This window comes from Dipodomys merriami, unplaced genomic scaffold (assembly GCF_024711535.1).
Source record: "Dipodomys merriami isolate MVZ:Mamm:240054 unplaced genomic scaffold, mDipMer1.0.p SCAF_393, whole genome shotgun sequence".
Classification (NCBI taxonomy): Eukaryota; Metazoa; Chordata; class Mammalia; order Rodentia; family Heteromyidae; genus Dipodomys; species Dipodomys merriami.
The window spans coordinates 416,561-432,256 of record NW_027205526.1 but is presented as its reverse complement, the minus strand read 5'-3'; the positions used below and the strand labels follow the sequence as shown (position 1 = coordinate 432,256).

The 15,696-nt window shown below is 40.7% G+C and overlaps 1 pseudogene; it reads right to left on the bottom strand.

Annotated features, from left to right (window-relative positions):
* The window catches only part of LOC138805446 (MTRF1L release factor glutamine methyltransferase-like), a 408,270-nt pseudogene that overhangs the window by 131,281 nt on the left and 261,293 nt on the right, over positions 1-15,696 (bottom strand).

Below are 15,696 nucleotides of genomic sequence, written 5' to 3'. Positions count from 1 at the left end.
CCTCTAGCCGATTCAGCTGCCAAGTGGATCTCAGGACCTGGGATCAAGCCCCAGGTTTGGCCAAAATAGCAGTAACTTTCTATGACGATGGAGATATATAAATAAGTAAAATTTATGTATTTATTTTGGTGTCTGGTCGTGGGGCCTGAACTTTGGGCCTGGTTGCTTGACCTCAGCTCAAGGCTAGCACTCTACCACTTGAGCCACAGCACCACTTCTGGCTTTTTCTTTTTGCTTATGTGGTGCTGAAGAATCGAATGCAGGACCTCAGGCATGCAAGGTAAGAGCTCTACAACGGAGCCACTTTTCCAGCCCAAATATAAATTTAGATATTTAGGTACTGCCAGAGGTGTCTATCTAGTATTCAATGACATATACTACCTTCCTACCGATTCTCATGTATTTAGTGAGAACACCATTTAATCAATAGTATTCTTTTAATACATAATATACTATGAATTAAAGTCAATCCCTGTCCAGTGATTATTGGGTCTAATTTTAAGCAAGACAGATTGACGGACTACTCATCCAACCATGACATTAACCACATTCTTCTGGTATTCCTATGGACAAGAATATTTTCTTAGGCTCTTCAGCCCCTTGTAAGTGGCATGACCGGGATTCGAACTCAGGGCCTAGTGTCCACGTTGGCCTATGGCTTCGCTGATAGAGCCAGCCTTCAGAAATGCCTGATGACCTACAGGTTGCAGCCATGTCATTCACATCCAGGATGGTCAACGTGCAAGGAAGGAAAACAGAAACTGCTGACCGTCCTTGGTTTGTGTCTTTTTTTCGATGCTATTTTCATTTTCTTTTCCTGTGAGCCCCTGAGGTCTAGGACCACAGGATGGGCTGTGGGTCCAAAGGCTGCACTATCCCAGCCTAGGGTGATAGAAAATGACGAGGAGTTGCCAAAACCTGAGTGCAAACTCTGTGCTTGGCAAAAATTAATTAATTAATTAACAACACTATTGAAGCTCCCTGTCTTGGATTTCGTGCCATTTTATTGTCTGCCATGCCAGGGATGTCACCTGGGATCTAGGTAACTCTGATGCACTTGGGGGAGCCGGAGGAAAGGAAGATCTCCTCCCTTGAATGCAAGCAATTCAGGCCTGTACCCTAGGCCTGAATTCAAGCCCCCCCTGGAGAACATAACATTTATAACCATTTTTATTTTATGATTTATACTTACATCCATACATTCAGTCTATATCTTGTTTGTTGGAATGATTAATTATATTTTATTATATATTTATTTGTTTACAATTTATTTTATGGACTGTGAGTACACCTATTACATTTATTACATTCATTCAAATCTATTCCATAGCAGGTAGCTTTGCAGACATATTATAAATATCATACCTGACACCCAGCACTTGCACAGAAAAGGAAAACAGGTATCATATTTGCAATCTGACTCCAGGAAGACATTTTTAGCAATGCTGGAAACTGAACTGAGGGCCTAGAGGCCCCATTCACAAATGGATGAGTGTCAGCACAACAGCCTCTAGCACATTCAGGTGCCAGGTGGATCCCAGGACCTAGGATGGAGACACAGGTTTGGCCAAAATAGCAATACCTTTCTATGCAGACAGTGGTATACAAATATATATTTAGATATGTAGATATTGCCAGTGATGTCTATCTGTTATTCAATGACATATACTACCTTCCTAGAGATTCTCAGGTATTTAATGAGGACTCCATTTAATCAATAGTATTCTTTTAGGGGATGGGAAGGTGGCTCATTGGGAGAGCGTTACCTTGCATGCATGAGTCCCGGTTTCGATTCCTCAGCAACACATGATCAGAAAAAGCTGGGAATGGCACTGTGTCTCACATGGTACCGCCCTAACCCTGAGCTGAAAAGCTGAGGGATAACGCCCAGGTCCGAGTTCAGTCCACACTACTGACAAAACACACACACACAAACACACACACACACACACACACACACACACACACACACACACAATGTTTCTTTTAATGTATAATAAACTATAAATTAAAATCAATCCACATCTTGTGAATACTGGATTTAGTTTTTGCTAGACTAATTGACAAACTACTCATCCAACCATAACATTGATCACATTCCTATGGTGTTCCTATGGGCAGGCAATAGTTTCTTACACTCTCCAGTCCTTTGTAAGTGGCAAGACCGGGATTCAAACTCAGGGCCTAGGTGTGAAGATGGGCCTATGGCTTCGCTGACAGCCCACTGACAGCAGTGCCAGGTGACTTACAGGTTGCAGTCGTGTCATTTGGACCCGGGATGGTCACCATGCATGGAAGGAAAACCGAGAAACCTCTAACTGTTTGCAATTCGTGGCTATTTTTCCTTGTATTTTCTTTTTTTTTCCTGTCAGCCATGAGGCCTAGACTCCCAGGATGGGCTGTGGGTCCAAAGGCTGCACAAACCCAGCCTAAGCTGATGGAAGCTAAGGCAGAGTTGCCACGACCTAAGTGCAAATCCCGTGCTTGGCAAAATACATACACACACACATACATACATACATACATACATACATACATACATACATACATACATACATACATACATACATACATACATAGAAAATAAAATAAAATGAATTTTAAAAATTTAAAAATACTAATGGTGCTCTCTGGCTTGGATTTCATGCTCGTTTTTTTCTGCTCGGCCTGGGATTTGCACTTGTAGTCTGGGAAAATCTAATGCACTCTGCGGGATGGAGAAACTCACACTCTTTGAATACAAGCAATTCAGGCCTGTTCCCTAGACCTGAATTCAATCCCAACCCTGTTAATTAATATTCATCCACATATGAAATGATTAATATCTACATATTTATGTTTACTGCATATTGCTTTGAGTGTGTTTATTTTTTGTATTATTAATTTATTATATTTGTTGACTATTAATACACTTATAACACGTATTAAATTTATTACATCTTATGAAAATTATACAGATTTACATATGTATTATATACCTTACTTCAGACCCAGGTCATTCACAGAAATTTTATAGTAAATGATCCCATGCCAAGAAAAACACAAAGAATACACTAACCAAAGTCTAAATTATCCGTAGGCACCCCAGTGGCTCACATATTTAATCCTAGCTACTCAGGAGGCTGAGAACTGGAAGATGAAATTTCAAAGCCAATGAAGGCAGAAAAGCCTGAGAGACATCATCTCCAATTAAGTGGCAAAATGCCAGGCTAAGGTATAGCTGAAGTGGTAGAAAATCAGCTATGAACAACGAAGCCAAGGAAGAGCAAGCTGTGTTCAAATGTGAGGAGAGGGGGTTGGGAGAACAGAGAAAAAAACAATACACAAATCCCCCCTAATTTATGGTACCAACCAAACTGAAAAGAAAAATGAATCTTTTTCATTTGTATAAATTTACATGAGCACATATGCTCTTAGGTACACTTCAAAGCTATGTTTTTAATAATATATATATATATATATACATATATAATTTAATAATGAATATATATATATATATTTTTTAAATAAACTAAGAAACCAGCCAATGAATAAATACTTCTGAATTAGTGCCTTAACCATGGCACTGTAAATTATTTATACTAAAAGTGTTTTCCAAGTTTCTTTTCTCAGAATCCATCTTTAAGAAGTTTTTTCATGTGCCTGGCACCAGTGACTCATGCCTATAATCCTAACTACTCAGGAGGCTGTGATCTGAGTTTGGCGGTTCAAAGTCGGCCCAGGCAGAAAAGTCTGTGAGACTCTTATCTCCAATAAACCACTAGAAAACCGAAGTGGCACTGTGACTCAAGCAGTAGATCGCTTGTCTTGAGCTGAAGAGCACAGGGATAACCCCTGAGTTCAAAGCACAGGACCCCCCAAGAAATGTCTGTTCCTGCAGATCATAAAATTCTAACATTCTGAGCCTTAAGAAACTTTTCTGCCAGGTTCTTATGCTCTTTAGCAAAGTACTCCACTACTGAGATACATCACAGTCCCATTGTTTTCGTTTTTCATTTTACAATCCAGTTTATTCCCAAAATGTTTAGAAGTACCTACTGTCCTCACAGAAGTGAGGTTTTATTCAGAAATCCTACCTTTTGTTCTATGAGGACTCCCCTAGTGTATTTCATGGTAGGCACTGAGGAAAACTCATACGACACAAATGCAGAGAGTTTATAATTGTAGAAAAAACTCTAAATAGAAATAAATTCAACTGTCCTGATCTCCTATGGAGAAATGTCCTTATTTTCATTCTCACTCTTCAGGGCAGATGGTCAAAATAGAAACACCAATGTGCTATGCTGAAATGTAAAAGTTTAGACCCCTTTTTTGAAAAATTCTCATATGATAAAATCAATATGTATCAAATAAAGGTGAAGTGAACTTAATAAATATTAAAAATGCTAATGAAGCTCCCTGGCTTGGAATGTGTGCCATATTTTGTCTGCAAGTCCTGGAATTTGAACCCGGGTTCTGGGTAACTCTATTGCACTGTCAGGGAAGGGGAAGCTCGCCCTGCTTGAAGACCAGTAAGTTATGCCTATTCCCTAGGCCTGAATTCAAGCCCCAGACCTGGAAAACATACTCCTTATATACATTTTAAAGATAGGATTGAACTTCCCTACAGATGTTCAGTCTATATTATGTTTGTGTGGTTATACATTATATATATTTATTTTTTTCATTTATTTACCGTTTATTTTACTGACACTTATGCATCCTAACTGTGTATTACATTGTTTACATGCTATCATATACCATCTAGATTTGTAGATGTGTTCTCCATAATGCCTGACACGCAGAACTCTTCCAGAAAAGGAAAACAGGTGTCGCATTTGGCTTCTTATTCCAAGATTAAATTTTTGGCAGTGCTGGGATCTGAAGTCAGGGTCTAGCAGGTCCAAATCATGACTGGGTGAGTGTGAGCACAACAGCCTCTAGCCAATGAAGCTGTGAGGTGGTTCCTAGGTGCTGAGATCGTGATCCAGGATTGGCCAAAACAGCGATACAAGGATAGGCAGACAGTAGTATACAAATAAATATATATTGGTAAAAAGCACCATAGCATCCTATCTATGATTGAATGACATATACTACATTCTTCCCAACTCTTAGGTATTTATTATAACACAATTAAAGGAATGCTATTCTTTTCATGCTTAATAAAGCATGTGTGTCCTAGGATTATTGCATCCAATTTTAGGCTTGACAAATGCACAAACTTCTCTTTCAATTGATATTCCTATGCATAGGAATGAGCATCTTGTGATCTCCTGCCATTGGTAGTTGTCAGGACCTGGATTTGAACCCAGGGCCTATGTTGACCGGTTGACCTATGGCTTCCCTGCTAATCCGCCAGCCCTCAGGAATGGCAAGTCAGGTGTACTTTGCACCCATGGCATTCAGACCCAGGATGGTCACCGTGCAAAGATTAAAAAAAAAATTAAACCCCCATCCCTCTGCAGCTTGCCACTTTTTGTGCTATCCCACTTTTTTTTTCTTTCCGCAAGCCCTCTGGGCCTAGGATTCCAGGATTGGGTATGATCACCCTAGCCTAGGGTGATCAAAGCTGAGGCAGAGTTGCCACGACCTGAGTTCAAGCCCTAAAAAAGCCACAAAAAAGAAAAAAAATGATTATTTAACTAAATTAAAAAAAAATAGATCTCTCTGGTTTTGAATTTCTGCCAGTTTTCTTTCCTAGACTGGGATTTGAACTCAGGAACTTGTAGCAATGTGAGGGAAGGTGCAGATTTGTTACTATTTGAGTTCAAACACCTTACCAAGCCAAAACTAAAAAATAAGTCACTGAGCTTGGTAAGGGGAGTAGTTGTGGAGATGGGAAGTAGAGGATGGTAGGGGGAAAACAAAGGAGAAGGTAACAATGCTCAATAGGAAATATACTCATGACCTTGCTCATGTAACTGTGACCATTCTGTACAACATTTTTACAATAAAAAACATACAAAAAAGAAACCATGTAGTATTTCGAGAAGCACTTTCTGGGTAAGGGTAGGATGTCTGAATAGATGTACAAAATTCTACACTGCTTTTTATTTAATGTTCAGTATGGAATTGAATAAACATAACTGCTTCCATTAAAAGATTAAGTCACTGTCTTGGAACTGGGGCCAGTATTTCTACCATTGTTGGGATTTGATCTCACCGTCCAGGTAACTCTTTTGTACCATGAGTAAAGGAAAAATTTACTGTCCTTGAGGAAAAGAAATTCAGGCTAGAGTTCCCATGGCGTGAATGAAGGCCCTGCAATGGAAAAGATATTTCTATACATGTGTAATAGATGATATATACGTACATATGTATGTTTATTACATGTTATGATTTTCATTATTGATTTTGTATTTATTTTATTTTTTATTTGATTCATTTTTATTGTTTAATTTATTTATATTATTCCCATTTACATTTTGCACATCTATTATAAAATTATACACAATAATTTAGGACATTGACTCATTTATCATTAAAACTTTTTGTGTTGAAACATGATACCTAATTAAATGGAGGCATTTGTCACAGTCTTCTCACGTTTAGAGTCTCTCCCAAGAATGAGCTTTGTCTTATTTATCTTTGGACACCTTCCTATAGGGGTGTTTTTAGATGGTTTATACTGAGAAGGCTTTCTTGAGGACAGGAAACTTGTGGGATAAAATTGTAAGGGGGAAGCTAGAAATGTGGCTTAGTGCTAAAGAGCTCACTCAACATGCATGAATACCAGGGTTTGAATCCTCAATGCCACATATTCAAAAAATACCAGACGCAGTGGAGTGGCTCAAGTGGTAGAGTGCTAGCCTTGAGAAAAACAATCCCCAGGACTGTCAAAAACAATAGGCCAGATGCTGGTAGCTCACACCTGGAAAACTACCTTCTCATGAGGCTGAGATTTGAAGACCACAGTTCAAAGACAGCCTAGGCAAGAAAAGCCTGTTAGACTCTTATCTCCAATGAACCACTAAAAAATCCAATGTAGAGCTGTGGCTCAAGTGGTAGAGGGTTAGACATGACTGAATTGCTCAGAGACAGTGCCCAGGGTTGATACAAGACACACAACTGGAAAAAATTGAGGGTTACTCAAAGTACTTTTCCTATTTGCTAATTATGAGAATATTCTCTGGAAAATCAACACTAATATACACCAGAATTGGAGTCAGACCTCCAGGCTTAAGTGTAGCAGATCCACATGCCCAGCCTTCACTGGCTCTAGCATTGTAACCTTGTGTCCACAGGGTTCTGAAAGGTCCAATGTTGAAAGGCTTAATATGCTCCCCAAACCCTTTTGTGATAAGCAGTTGACTTGTATTGTTAATGTCATTACTCATCTGAACCTAGCAGAGCACCAGTAGCTCTTGCCCATCACCCTAGCTCAGGAGGCTGAGGTCTCAGGATCACACTGAAGCCAGCCAGGGCAGAAAATTCTATGACCCTCTGACTTCCACATCTGCAAAGTCAGATGTTCAAGAGCTTCTTGTTTTCCCCTTGCTGATGAGAAGTTACTCTGAATGTTCTTAGTGTTCTTGACCCATTGCCCCATCCTGGGTTCAAATGAAGTTCTCAGGATCCAAGCCCTGGCACAGTCAGCAGGAAGAACTCCAGTATAACACTGTATTTGAAGGACAGAAAACAATTTCAAAAGCCAGAACAAGGAGGCAGAATATACACACTCAACAGGGAAGTGAGCTGCAACACCACTTCATTCATTCCAGGGACAGCCAGCAATGGGGGAAACCTGAAATGTTTGTTACAGTTACACCAGGATCAGGCTTTTCTCAGCTTCCTCAAACAATGACTAACCTTCCTCACTCAGGTGAAGAGAGCTTCAGGCTATCTTTAGGTTACCCCAATAGAGAGCCACTTTAGTGAGGGAGAGGGGAAGAACAGAGTAGAAAAGCCCTGCTCTCTGGTCTTAGGGAGTGGGTGTTTTACTCTACATCTATCAGATTTGAAGGACCTTCTTCAACCTCTGCCAGTCTTTTCTCCTTCCTTCATTCTCCACATCATTAATGCTAATCCCCAGTCCAAGGTGAGGCAGGGTAATTTCTCTTTTGTCCCCAAGCAGCTGAGTTAGAACCTGGCTCTGCCCTCTTGGCTCTGCGGCATTCGGCTGCCTGAGAAGTGGTAAAGAGACATTTTTTCCTGCTTTGTGGTTGTGTGAAGGTGATGCTGGTGTCCTGGCACACTGCAGAAGCTTCATGACTGGGAATAGTTCCCTTCTTTCCTCCTGAAGTCCAAGACCAGATTCATCTATCATTTTTCTATCTATCTATCATCTATCTATCTATCTATCTATCTATCTATCTATCTATCTATCTATCTATCTATCTATCTATCTATCTATCTATCTATCTATCTATCATATATTGACCTTTCTTTCTTTCTTTCTTTCTTTCTTTCTTTCTTTCTTTCTTTCTTTCTTTCTTTCTTTCTTTCTTTCTTTCTTTCTTTCTTTCTTTCTTTCTTTCTTTCTTTCTTTCTTTCTTTCTTTGTATCTATCTATGTACCAACTTACCTATCTGCCTACCTACCTACCTAACTAATTACCTAACTACCTAACTACCTACTTAGTTATCTCTTTGACATTTCTTGGGCTGAACTCAAGGCCTGGGCATTGTCTCTAGCACTCTGCTACTTGAGCCACAGCACCAATTCTGGATTTTTCTGTGTATGTGTTACTGAGGAATCGAACCCAGGGCCTCTTGAATGCTAGGCAAGCACTCTCCCACTAATCCACATTCCTAGCCCCCTCATCTTTTTTCTTAATGGTAGTTTTTACATATATATGCTACCAGTTTGTGTCCCCAAGTATAATTTTCTGAATACCGCTTATTTCTATGAACTCTGATCTTCTTTTCCCCTGCCTGATTTATGACTGCTCCTGCATTGGCCTCATAATAAAATGTAAATAAAGGCTGCTGAGAGCTTCAGTGTGCATCATATTAGGAAATAGGCTTAGAATCCTGGAAGAGAAAATCAATGGGGCTGAAATGAAGAAAATGATGCAGTATGTACAATGAGCATATCTAAAACATAAATGTGTAAATAAAAGCAGAAGTTTTGCATACAGCCTCTTTGCACTTAGGGAAGTAATATACACACGTGATACATAAACTTGGCCTTCTCTTTTTGAATTTTCTTTTGTGGCCATCCCATTGCTTAAACTGAGGACATGATGCATTCCTCAGCTGTTTTTCACAAGGCTGAGTTTCTACCACTGGCACAGCTCCACTTCCAGCCATCTGGTTGTTCAATGGACATAAGCACCTCCTAGGCTTTCCTGCCTGGTCTGGCCTGTAGTCCTGCTTGGATTTCTCTCTCAAAGCTGGAGCTCTACCCTCTAGGCCACTGCTCCACTTCTGGTTTTCTGGTGGTTTATTGGAGACAATAAACCTTTCCTGCTAGGGCTGGCTTTGAATGGAGATCTCCTGAGGAGGCTTCAAGTGGATTTCCTCAGGGATTCACCTAGAAGCCGCTCCACCCAAACCTTTAGTCTAAATATCAAGAGGTACTAGAGAAAAACGGAAACAGGAACATGCTTCTAGTGTGTCCCAGATAATTAAGGTTGGAGATACAAAACACTCATAATTATTAGATCATTTTATAGGCAAATGGAGCAATGCAGACTGTATGAGGATCACTCTAGCCTTCGGTCCTCATATCCTGAGACAATAAATTCACTGCAGCTCAATGCTAAGTGACAGAAACGACATGTCCTGTTGACATTTGCTCCTAAATCCTGTAACACTCATTTCTCACTTTTGGCTTCAACCCTGTGACCAGAGGGTAAGATGAAGAGAGAAAATACTCTCAGAGAAAGCAGGTATAAAGAACGTTGGGTAGTTTACTTATAAGTCCCAACCATAGGAATGACCTTATTAAGAAGTAAGTTCAGATTATAAAACAAAGAAGAAAAAAAAAGAAGGTGAAAGTGCCTGCTGACTATAATCCCAGCTCCTCAGGAGGCTGAGATGTAGAGCATTTGAGTTTGAAACCAGCCAGTGTAAGAAAGTCCTTGACAATGTTATTTCTAAGAGATCACAGAAAAACCCAGAAGTGGGGTTGTGACTCAAGCTTAATGCAGTACCCTTGAGCAAAAGGAGCTCTTGGACCAGGCCTAGGCTCATAGTTCAAACCCAGGACTGCCCCCTCAAAAAAATTTTTACCTCAATTTCTTTGTGTATGTATGGATGTATTCCTCTAGGTGAAACTCCTGAGTAGGTATGATGAGTGGCACCAAGCAGGGAAAATTGTATTCAAAACAATGAGTTCATAACACAGAGACTGCTTTTATGATATTGCGTGTTCCAGGGCTCCCCTCACTGCTCCCAATGTAGCCTGAGGGGTTCTCTTCACCCCAGGCCTGCTGGAAGAAGTCTCCCTTTTTGTCTGGACAGGCACACAAAAGCCCTCACTCCTGTACAGCTGTGTACCAAATAACTCCATCTGGGCCAATTAGTGAAGCTGTGTGGGCGGGCTCTGAGGGTCAGGAGAAAAAGGCCTGTTTTTACCCTTAGCTATCTCTCTTCCCAGTGCTCTGTTTTAACAGGAGACCTTCATTTTTGCCACCTCCCATCGCAGGCCAAGTTCTGTGCTCTTATCCTGCCTTTATGAGACTATATTCCAGTGTACAGATACAGTGCTCAATATAATTCAGGAATCCTTCAGGCAGATAACTAGGGCACTGAACATAATGAAACATTTCATCGTCGGCAATGATGGGCCTATAATGCTTCTCCTAGGTTTCCAGAACCTTGGGAAATCCAAGCACATGTTGGATATCACAAAGCTTCCTGTCAACTAGGACTGATGAAGCTCATCAGGTTTTGAAACCTTTGCCCTCTCCTAGTTGGGCCTTGGGTGGCTAGGTTTTGAGGTTAAACATAGGGCCTGGGTGCTGACCATGAGATCAGAGCTGAACTCTAGTGCTTTACCACTTTGTCACAGCTTCACTTCTGCTTTCTCTCTGTGTTGAGTGTGTGTATGTGCATGTGTGTGTGCATACACTAGTCCTGGAGCTTGAACTCAAGACATGAGCACTGTACCTAGTTTCTCTTGTACAATGGTTGCTCTCTCCCACTTGAACCACAGAGCCCCTTCAAGCTTTTTCCTAGTGATGTGGTTCTGAGAAATCAAGCCCAGGGTTTCGTATATGCAAAACACTCTACCTCTAAGGCACATTCCTAGCCCTCTACTTCAAGTGTGTTAGTTTGTTTCTGTATTTTTTTGTTGTTGTTGTCATTGTTGGAGTTGAAATCTGAGCCTGGAAGCTGTCCCTGATCTCTTCAGCTCAAATCTTGTGCTCTACCACTTGAGCCACAGAGCCACTTCCAGTTTTCTGGTGGTTCATTGGAGCTAAGTGTCTCAAGGACGTTCCTGGCTAAGCTAACTTTGAACCATGATCCTCAGATGTCATCCTCCTGAGTAGCTAGGATGATCGGCATGAGCCACAAGCACCTATTTTCCACTTCAGGTTTCTTAGTGGTGAATAAGATATAATAGTCTCATGGTACCTTTTGTGTCAGGGATAGTTTGGAACCCAGACCTCAGCTTCTTGAGAAGGCAGGATGACAGACCTCGGTTATAGAACCCTAAGCTGTGACACTCTGCTGCAAGGGGGTCCTTGGCTCTGTGTGGTGAGTGCTAGCCATGAGCCCAAGAGGTATGGGTCAGTGCGTAAGCCCTGAGTTCAAGGTTCATGACTTAGAAAAAACAAGACAAAACCATTGTCTCCTGTAGACAACTCACTAGTCTTCAGTAATACATAATTTTGTCCCTGCCCTGGGGACAGATCTGAGTCTCAATATTCTTTTCTGCATAGTCATGTCAGTTGGAGTTCTTACAAGGACAAGATGAAAGTATGCACCCTTTCAAGAACAAAATACATAACACTTTTTTTTGTCAATCATGGGCCTTGAAATCTGGGCCTGAACACAGTCCTTCAGCTCTTCAGCTCAAGTCTAGTGCTCTACCACTTGAGCTACAGCGACACTTCCAGTTGTCTGGTGATTTATTGGAGATCAGACTTTCAGCGACTTTCCTGCCAGGGCTGGCTTTGAACCACTATCCTCAAATCTCAGCCTCCAGAGTAGTTAGGAGTAGAGGCGTGAGCCACTGGTGCCCGGCTCCAAATAACCCTCTTTACAGGACTCAGCACACAGCATCCTGTGAAAGACTCATCACCCAGCACCCAATGCAAGACTCAGCACACTGCACCCTGTGAAGGACTCAGCACATAGCATCCTGTGCAGGACTCAGCACACAGCACCCCGTGAGGGCCCAAGCATTCCAGGAAGGACTCATCACATAGATGCATCCCACAAGCTGTCATTAGTATTAGGGTGCTTTCATCAGTATCACCATTCTTTCAGAAACACATCACAAACTGCACAAAGTTCCCATCTAATGAGTCAGAGGAGCATTTTTGGGGGGGTGTCAGCCACAGGGATTGCACTGAAATGTTGGGGGTACTGTCCTAAGATCTTTTGCTCAAGGCTAGAGATCTATCACTTTGATCCACAGCTCAGAGTTTCACAGACATCCCGCCAGGACTGGGTTTTAAATACAACAGTGTCAGATCTCAGCTCCCGAGTAGCTTGGATGACAGGGGTGAGCAAGCCAGCAGCATCTGGTTCTCTGGGGCTGAGTTGCAGTCGTATACTTCTGACTAAGTCAGGTTAGATGGCAACTGTCAGCACCAGACTCCCGGCTTGCTCTGTGATGAGGTATTTGAAGTCCTATCCTTATAGAGTTGCAGTCACAACATTCAATATTTTTTCATGCCCATCCTGGACCTTGAGTAAGAGTCTAGACACAGTCCCTAGGCTTGATGCTCAAAGCTAATGCTCGACTGCTTGAGCGAGAGCACAACTTCTGGATTTTTATGTGCTTGTGGTAGTGAGGAATCGAATCCAGGGCTTTGTATGTACTAGCTATCATTATACCACTGAGCCCCAGGAGTGACAAGTGTATGAACAGATAAATGTGTATATTGGCATATATGTATATGTATATACATATATATATATATATATACATATATGTATGTATAAGACAAGAGAAATGTGTCTGCATATTATGAAATTACATATATTATATTACTATCCATTATTGACATTCAAATTATTCCTTCCACTTTTAAGTATCATGGTTGAATACATAGTAAAGTATTAATTTAAAATTAATCAATGTAATAAAATTGTTGTGTATAATTTTATAGTATATTCATACACTAACTACTAATTTGTTACTTTTATAAAATTCCATTCGAAAGGATGTACATGGAAATGGGTTTCTTGGAATCTCCCGCCAATATTTAGTGGCAGCCCTGGGATTCAACCTCCAGGCCTAAGTTATGGTTTTGGTTATGGCGTCCCTAATAGCCAGCCAAACATCAGCATGCAATGTCATGTACACTTTCAGGGCTTTGTCATTTACACGCAGGATGGTCACAATGCAAAGGGAAAAAAAGTAAAACCACCTTCTTGAATTTCTCCATTTTATCCTTTTCCTATTTATTTTATTTCTTGCCAACCCCAATATTTGAACTTGGGTCCTAGAATCCTAGGGCCAGCTGTGGCAGAGAAGCCAAGACCTGAGTTCAAGTCCCTTGCTTGGCAAAAAAATAATAAAATAAGGCCATGACTTGGAATTTGCACCATTTTTCTGGCAGGCCTGGGATTTGAACTCAGCATCTGGGTATCTCTGAGTCACTGTGGGTGAAGGGGAATCTCACCCTCCTTGAAGACAAGAAATTCAAACCAGTTCCCAGGGCCTGAATTGAAGCTCCAGCACTGGAAAAAATACACACATGAGTTTAGTGAATATGATGTTTATTACCCTTATTCATTTATTATTACACATATAACATTTCATTTATTACATCTTATCATACATGATATATTTGCATATGAATTATACATCATACTGAGACCCAGGACTTTTTTTTAGGAAAAAAATGTGTCAGAAGTACCTTCTTACTACATGAATAAATTTTTGGCAATGCTGGGATTTCAACTCACGGCCTACAATGTCCAATACATAAATGGGATCAAAGTCTTAACACACCAACCTCTGGAAAACTGAGATGCCAGGAAGTTCTAAGGACCTGTTACCTGTTATCAAGCCACAGTAGTTCCCAATATAGATATAAATATACATATATATATATATACATATATATATGTATGTGTGTAGATTGCTGTATATATATATATATGTAGAGAGAGAGAATGTGAAGATATTATTAAATGTTATATATATAGTTACCAATAATTAGTTATTAAGTTATGTCTCCATTTAATGATATATAGTTACCAATAATTAGTTATTAAATTATGTCTCCGTTTAATGAAGTATCATGGTTGAATACTTATGAAAGCATTAATTAAAAATTAATCAATATCCTTCCATTAGGGAAAACATAACATGGTACTAGAATGGAAGATATAAATCCAATGATATATGTGTTGCTTTCTAAAATAGAATCATGAATTAACTGCAAATTTAATTACTTTTATAACATTCCATTATCCTTCACATAAATAGGAATTAGTTTGTCAAGATCTCCCTCCATTTCTGTGTGGCAGTCCTGGGGTTCAAACTCTAGGCCTGGGAAGTTTACTTCGAATGCAAACCATTGGAATGACACTGAAGATTTCAGATTGTCATGATTAAAAAAAGAACAAGAAGAAGCAAAGAAAGCCAGGTGTCAGTGGCTCCTGTTTGTAATCCTAGCTCCTCAGGAGCCTGAGATGTAGAGAATGCCAATTTGAATTCAGCCAGGGCAGGAAAGTCTGCAAAACTCTTATTTCTAAGAGATCACAGGAAAATATCCCCATGTGTTGGGGCTGTGGCTCAAGGGCAGAGTGCTACTTTTGAGAAAGAGTAGATTAAGGATAAGGCCTAGGTTCATATTTCAACCTGAGACCTGCCAAAGAAAAAAAGAAGGCAGTAACTTCATGTCTCTGTGTATGTATGGATGATGTATGGATGATATGCATTCAGCAGGTTGCCCATGAACAGACCCCCAACATGTGAATGCTGGGACAAGCCCTCAGAGTGTACTAAGCCAGTAGCTTGAACAAAGCATCCTTCTCTGCCATTTAATAACTGAAGCCCAGAAGGCTTGCCTTGGCTGGTGTATTCAACGGGTTCATTATGTTCTGGCTGAGGTGTCCCATTGGGACATCTAGCAGCCAGCCACTGCCTCCAGGGAGACCACTGTTCCTAGACTGTAGGTATTGTGGAAGTTTCTGGCTCCATATTCCCTATCCCTCTGTAGGACTTCAGACTAGATCTCTGGGGCCTGGTGGCTATCACTCATTCATCATTCCTCATTGCCGAGTCCCACTCTGATCCCAAATCCTGGCAAAGATTTGAAAAGCCCATCGATTTCTGTGCTGAAAAGAGTATGCCAATAAATCCCACCCTCATAGTTCCTGTTAGAAATAATCCTTGGGCTGTGAATGTGGCTAAGTGGTAAAGTGCTTACCAAGCAAGCATGAATCCCTGGGTTGGATTCCTCAGTATCACAGTGATTGAATGTAGCCTTGAGCAAAAGCAGCTCAGGAACATGCCTAGACCCTGAGATCAAGCCACAACACTGGCAAAAAAAAATGTGAGCTTGGTGAGACATACACTTCTGGAACTCAGAGGAGAGCTGAGGTAGGTAAGAGGTAGAGGGCAGGTGGTGGTGGCTCAGCC